Genomic DNA, 7,624 nt, shown 5'->3' with positions numbered 1-7,624 from the left:
ACAGCCAATCAGGGGGCGTGTCACACTCAGACAGCCAATCAGGGGGCTTCTAACACTCAGCCAGCCAATCAGGAGGCGTGTAACACTCAGACAGCCAAAAGGGTGGCGTGACACACTCAAGCAGCCAAGTAGGAGGCGTGTAACACTCAGGCAGCCAATCAGGAGGCGTGTAACACTAAGCCAGCCAATCAGGAGGTGTGTAACACTCAGCCAGCCAATCAGGGTGCGCGTAACACTCAGCCAGCCAATCAGGAGGCGTGTAACACTCAGCTACTAATCAGGAGGCGTGTAACACTCAAACAGCCAATCAGGGTGCGTGTAACAGTCAGCCAGCCAATCAGGAGGCGTGTAACACTCAGCCAACCAATCAGGAGGCGTGTAACACTCAGACAGCAAATCAGGGGGCGTGTAACACTCAGCCAGCCAATCAGGGTGCGCGTAACACTCAGCCAGCCAATCAGGAAGCGTGTAAAAATCTGCTAGCCAATCAGGACGCATGTAAAACTCAGACAGCCAATAATGAGTCGTGTCACACTCAGCCAGCCAATCAGCAGGCGTGTAACACTCAGGCAGCCAATCAGCAGGCGTGTAACACTCAGGCAGCCAATCAGGAGGCGTGTAACACTCAGGCATCCAATTAGGAGGGGTGTAACAGTCCGGTAGCCAATCAGGAGGCGTGTGACACTCAGGCAGCCAATAAGGAGCCGTGTCACACTCAGGCAGCCAATCAGGATGCGTGAAACACTCAGCGATCCAATTGGGAGGCATGTAACACTCAGACAGCCAATCAGGAGGCATGTGACACTCAGCCAGCCAACCAGGAGGCGTGTCACACTCAGGAAGCCAATCAGGAGGCGTGTAACACTCAGCTACCAATCAGGAGGCGTGTAACACTCAGCAAGCCAATCTTGAGGCGTGTAACCCTCAGCTAGCCAATCAGGAGGCGTGTAACACACGGAAAGCAAATCACGGGGCGTTTAACACTCAGACAGCCAATCAGGGGGTTTGTAACACTCAGCCAGCAAATCAGGAGGCGTGTAACACTCAGCCAGCCAATCAGGAGGCCTGTAACACTCTGCCAGCCAATAAGGAGGCGTGTCACACTCAGCCAGCCAATCAGGAGGCGTGTAACACTCAGGCAGCCAATAAGGAGGCGTGTCACACTCAGGCAGCCAATTAGGACTGGCGTAACACTCAGACAGCCAATAAGGAGGCGTGTCACACTCAGGCAGCTAATTAGCAGGGGTGTAACACTCAGGTATCCTTTGACACTCAGCCAGCCAATCAGGAGGCGTGTAACACTCAGCCAGCCAATCAGGAGGCGTATAAAACTCAGACAGCCAATCAGGGGGCTTGTAACACTCAGCCAGCCAATCAGGAGGCTTGTAACACTCAGACAGCCAAAAGGGTGGCGTGACACACTCAGCCAGCCAATCAGGAGGCGTGTAACACTCAGCCAGCCAATCAGGAGGCATGTAACACTCAGCCAGCCAATAAGGAGGCGTGTCACATTCAGCCAGCCAATCAGGAGACGTTTAACCCTCAGCTAGCCAATCAGGAGGCGTGTAACACTCAGCTAGCCAATCCATAGGTGTGTAACACTCAGCCAGCCAATCAGGAGGCGTGGCACACTCAGGCAGCCAATAAGGAGGCGTGTCACACTCAGGCAGCCAACTAGGACTGGTGTAACACGCAGGTAGCCAATCAGAAGGTGTGTAACACTCAGCCAGCCAATCAGGAGGCGTGGCACACTCAGGCAGCAAATAAGGAGGCGTGTCACACTCAGCCAGCCATATCAGGAGGCGTGTAACACTCAGACAGCCAATCAGGGGGCGTGTAACAGTCAGCCAATCAGGGGGCGTGTAACAGTCAGCCAGCCAATCAGGAGGCGTGTAACACTCAGGCAGCCGATAAGGAGGCGTGTCACACTCAGGCAGCCAATTAGGAGCGGTGTAACACTCAGATAGCCAATCAGGAACCCTTTGACACTCAGACAGCGGATCAGAATGTGTGTAACACTCAGCCAGCCAATCAGGAGGCGTGTAACACTCAGCTACCAATCAGGAGGCGTGTAACACTCAGGCATCCAATTAGGAGGGGTGTAACAGTCAGGTAGCCAATCAGGAGGCGTGTAACACTCAGACAGCCAATCAGGGGGCGTGTAACACTCAGCCATCCAATCAGCAGGCGTGTCACACTCAGGCATCCAATTAGGAGGGGTGTAAGACTCAGGTAGCCAATCAGCAGGCGTGTTACAATCAGGCATCCAATTAGGAGGGGTGTAACACTCAGGTAGCCAATCAGCAGGCGTGTTACAATCAGGCATCCAATTAGGAGGGGTGTAACACTCAGGTAGCCAATCACGAGGCGTGTAACACTCAGGCAGCAAATAAGGAGGCGTGTCACACTCAGGCATCCAATTAGGAGGCGTGTAACACTTAGCCAGCCAATCAGGAGGCGTGTAACACTCAGCCAGCCAATCAGGAGGCGTGTAACACTCAAACAGCCAATCAGGAGACGTGTAACACTCAGACAGCCAATCAGGAGGCGTGTAACACTCAGCTACCAATCAAGAGGCGTGTAACACTCAGTCAACCAATAAGGAGGCGATTAACACTCAGCCAGCCAATCAGGAAGCTTGTAAAAATCTGCTAGCCAATCAGGAGGCGTTTAACAGTCAGGCAGCCAATCAGGAGGCGTTTAACAGTCAGGCAGCCAATCAGGAGGCGTGTAACACTAAGCCAGCCAATCAGGAGGTGTGTAACACTAGACCAGCCAATCAGGAGGTGTGTAACACTAGACCAGCCAATCAGGAGGCGTGTAACACTCAGCCAGCCAATCAGGAGTCGTGTAACACTCAGGCAGCCAATCAGGAGGCCTTTGACATTCAGCCAGCCAATCAGGAGACGTTTAACACTCAGCCAACCAATCAGGAGGCATGTAACACTCAGGAAGCCAATCAGGAGGCGTGTAACACTCAGCCAGCCAATAAGGAGGTGTGTCACACTCAGCCAGCCAATCAGGAGGCGTGTAACACTTAGCCAATCAGGGGGACACCAGAAGCCAATCAGGGGGCGTGTAACACTCAGCCATCCAATCAGGAGGCGTGTAACACTCAGACAGCTGTAGGACCTTGTCCTCGTCTTCCTCTACAAGAGACGCTTTATCTGTCTCTTAATTCAACAATCATCATATTATTTTGTTTTGTTCCACCAGGAGAGTTTTCAAGGCCTCCTCTTTCCCTTTGACCTTTTTGACCCAGGAGGGGAGGTGAGACTGTGGCGCCGACAGTCTCCTGCACAGAGAGCCTGGTTCTTTTCAGATTCTCAGATGGGATCTCTAAGGTGTCAATATGTTTTATCCTCTTTAACAGAACACTGACTTCTCCACAGATCAGAACGACACCCTACACCTAAAGTGGATCGTGTGTGATAACATAAATGCCTTTTTGATTGTAAATCAGGGTTAGATATCCCTGAAATGTGTTTACATCTCTTTTAGTCTGACAGGTCCACCTCCAGAGAGAAACTCCTCTGGAATCCACATCTGGCATTCTGACACCCCTTCCTCTAAAGTGTAAATTACGATGTTTTCTGTTGATAGTGGACATTCCAATCTAGGAAGCAGTAACAGCAGTTGCACAGATATAGATTTAGTTCTGTTGGAGTATTATGGTAAAATTTCATCTCCTCCTAATTAACAGATTGCCATCCAGCATGAGAAGGACGCAAATGTAATGTTTGTCTGATGTTTCTGTCATCAGATTGGACTAAGTTACAAAATCATGTGTAAAATGTCTGAATGTTTGATGGAGCCACAGCGCCACCTTTTGGTAAGGTTCTGGTATAGCGTAAGGTACTTTCAAAACGAACTTTGTTTGATAACTGTATAGTAATACAATAAGTAAATGCCTGACACATATTTGTTATAACAAGGATTAAGCTAGCACTATACGAAATATGTACAGTCCATCAGTGCTGTTTTATGTGCGTGTTTAATGATTAATGATTTAATGACTTTAATCAGTTCCACTTTTCTTTTACATTAAGTAATTTCGGTTATGTTATGTTAAAACATGTGAACTATGTATTAAGTTATGGTGGGTTCTGTGAACAGTGAATTATGATCTCGAAACTTTAAAACACGATAGGAGTAAGTTGATAAAGTTACGTATATCAAATTATCATCAGAGGAAGTGACGCGCGCGGTCAGCTCCTCTCGTCCAGTTCCGCCTCAAGAATAAAAGCTATAAGAGATAGACTCCGGTCACTCTTCACTCTTCTCTTCACACTCGCTTTTCTTCTCTCTCTTGTATCAACTAGTTATTTATTCTCGCTTTTTCTTTAATTTCCGTACTTTATTTTACTTCGTTTGCGACACGGGTTAATTTTTCCTCAAGTAATAACTTGCCGTGCTGAAGTACTTTTCAAGTACTTTTATTTTGAAAGCTCAAGACACAAACGAATTTCTTCTTTTATATTTTTGTAGTCTTATCGTCAAGTATTGTCGCCTTTTCACAGAAAGTGAATTTAATCAAATTCTTGGACTTTCTTGGAGAATTCTCCAGGCCAGCGTTTCATCCTCCAGTTATTTTTAAACAAGAAGCTGAATTAGTTTACAGTCAAAGCTGAAGACCAACCACTCTAAGACATTCATCATCAGCCAGAAGGACGTTGCAGTAGTTCACTGCTCGAGAAGACGTATAAACGTTTCCAGCCGAATAAAGACATTATTCTCCAGCCACCTTGCCCCCAACGCTCACTAGGGCACACGCCGCGCTGGGCCTTTTGGAGAGATTGCCACTGGTACCAGGGACGAGACGCAACTTCCCTCAGCCTGTTGGATCAGTGACGCAAAGCCGCAGTTGAGCTGAAAGCCAAGGACCTGGAATCCTTCCAAGTTCCATCTACAAACAAAGTAGGCTGACTCTCCGGTACACGGCCGGATTCACACACATGAAGAAGAGCTGGTGTCTGTCTATAAGCTTTGATTCCCATCTTTTAAGTTTAAGAGAATTTTGGATTAGGGCCTCTCAGTTCTAAAATTTACTCTCGTAATATTTTAAACTTACTGCCGCATCGCAAAATCCACCATCGCTCCTGAATCACCTAATAGTAATAATTCATATATTGTCCACATATTCTGTTACTTGTTGTCATTTGTTTGTTTATCATTTCATGCTATTTACTCTGCATTAGTTTAGTTAATAAACATATATAACCGTATGTCCTTGTTGGTGCAGGTTTGATTTGATGCGGGGAAATCGATGAATCGTGTAAAAGAAATCACTACTTCAGAAATATGAGATTAAATATAGATTTTGAAACTTAATAAATTGATTTAAAATTGATTTGATTAGATCGGCGGAATAATTTCCTCCGGATTATTCCAGTAGCTAAACAAGGAGGTGGTGCCCCATTTACGAGTGTATTATTAATCACTAGTGATTAAATAATAATAATAATGAAAAAGTAGTGTATCCCCTACACAGCCAATCAGGAAGCATGTTACACTCAGCCAGCCAATCAGGAGGCGTGTAACACTCAGGAAGCCAATCAGGAGGCGTGTAACACTCAGCTACCAATCAGGAGGCGTGTAACACTCACCTAGCCAATCAGGAGGTGTGTAACACTCAGCCAGCAAATCAGGAGGCGTGTAACACTCAGGCAGCCAATTAGGAGGCGTGTAACACTCAGGCAGCCAATTAGGAGGCGTGTAACAATCAGCCAACCAATCAGGAGGCGTTTAACACTCAGGTACTCAATCAGGATGCGTATAACAGTCAGCCAACCAATCAGGGGGCGTGTAACACTCAGGCAGCCAATATGGAGGCGTGTAACACTCAGCCAGCCAATAAGGAGGCGTGTCACAATCAGCCAGCCAATCAGGAGGCGTTTAACACTAAGACAGCGAATCAGGGGGCGTGTAACACTCAGACAGCCAATCAGGGGGCGTGTAACACTCAGCCAGCCAATCAGGAGGCGTGTAACACTCAGCCAGCCAATCAGGAGGCGTGTAACACTCAGCCAGCCAATAAGGAGGCGTGTCACATTCAGCCAGCCAATCAGGAGACGTTTAACCCTGAGCTAGCCAATCAGGAGGCGTGTAACACTCAGCTAGCCAATCATGAGGTGTGTAACACTCAGCCAGCCAATCAGGAGGCGTGGCACACTCAGGCAGCCAATAAGGAGGCGTGTAACAGTCAGCCAGCCAATCAGGAGGCATGTAACACTCAGGCAGCCGATAAGGAGGCGTGTCACACTCAGGCAGCCAATTAGGAGCGGTGTAACACTCAGATAGCCAATCAGGAACCCTTTGACACTCAGACAGCCAATCAGAATGTGTGTAACACTCAGCCAGCCAATCAGGAGGTGTGTAACACTCAGGTTCTCAATCAGGATGCGTATAACACTCAGCCAACCAATCAGGGGGCGTGTAACACTCAGACAGCCAATCAGAATGTGTGTAACACTCAGCCAGCCAATCAGGAGGTGTGTAACACTCAGGTACTCAATCAGGATGCGTATAACACTCAGCCAACCAATCAGGGGGCGTGTAACACTCAGGCAGCCAATCAGGAGGCGTGTAACACTTAGACAGCGAATCAGGGGGCGTTTAACACTCAGACAGCCAATCAGGGGGCGTGTAACACTCAGCCATCCAATCAGGAGGCATGTAACACTCAGACAGCCAATCAGGAGGCATGTAACACTCAACCAGACAACCAGGAGGCGTGTCACACTCAGGAAGCCAATCAGGAGGCGTGTAACACTCAGCTACCAAGCAGGAGGCGTGTAACACTCAGCTAGCCAATCAGGTCGTGTGTAACACTCAGCCAGCAAATCAGGAGGCGTGTAACACTCAGGCAGCCAATCAGGACGCGTGTTACACTCAGCTACCAATCAGGAGGCGTGTAACACTCAGTCAACCAATCAGGAGGCGTGTAACACTCAGCCAGCCAATCAGGAAGCGTGTAAAAATCTGCTAGCCAATCAGGAGGCATGTAAAACTCAGACAGCCAATAAGGAGGCGTGTCACACTCAAGCAGCCAAGTAGGAGGCGTGTAACACTCAGGCAGCCAATCAGGATGCGGGTAACACTCAGACAGCCAATCAGGAGGCATGTAACACTCAGCCAGCCAACCAGGAGGCGTGTCACAATCAGCCAACCAATCAGGAGGCGTTTAACACTCAGGTACTCAATCAGGATGCGTATAACACTCAGCCAACCAATCAGGGGGCGTGTAACACTCAGGCAGCCAATATGGAGGCGTGTAACACTCAGCCAGCCAATAAGGAGGCGTGTCACAATCAGCCAGCCAATCAGGAGGCGTTTAACACTTAGACAGCGAATCAGGGGGCGTGTAACACTCAGACAGCCAATCAGGGGGCGTGTAACACTCAGCCAGCCAATCAGGAGGCGTGTAACACTCAGCCAGCCAATCAGGAGGCGTGTAACACTCAGCCAGCCAATAAGGAGGCGTGTCACATTCAGCCAGCCAATCAGGAGACGTTTAACCCTGAGCTAGCCAATCAGGAGGCGTGTAACACTCAGCTAGCCAATCATGAGGTGTGTAACACTCAGCCAGCCAATCAGGAGGCGTGGCACACTCAGGCAGCCAATA

This window comes from Dicentrarchus labrax, unplaced genomic scaffold, assembly GCF_905237075.1.
Source record: "Dicentrarchus labrax unplaced genomic scaffold, dlabrax2021, whole genome shotgun sequence".
Classification (NCBI taxonomy): domain Eukaryota; kingdom Metazoa; phylum Chordata; class Actinopteri; family Moronidae; genus Dicentrarchus; species Dicentrarchus labrax.
The sequence above is the reverse complement of the archived record's forward strand: the minus strand, read 5'-3'. Positions refer to the sequence as shown.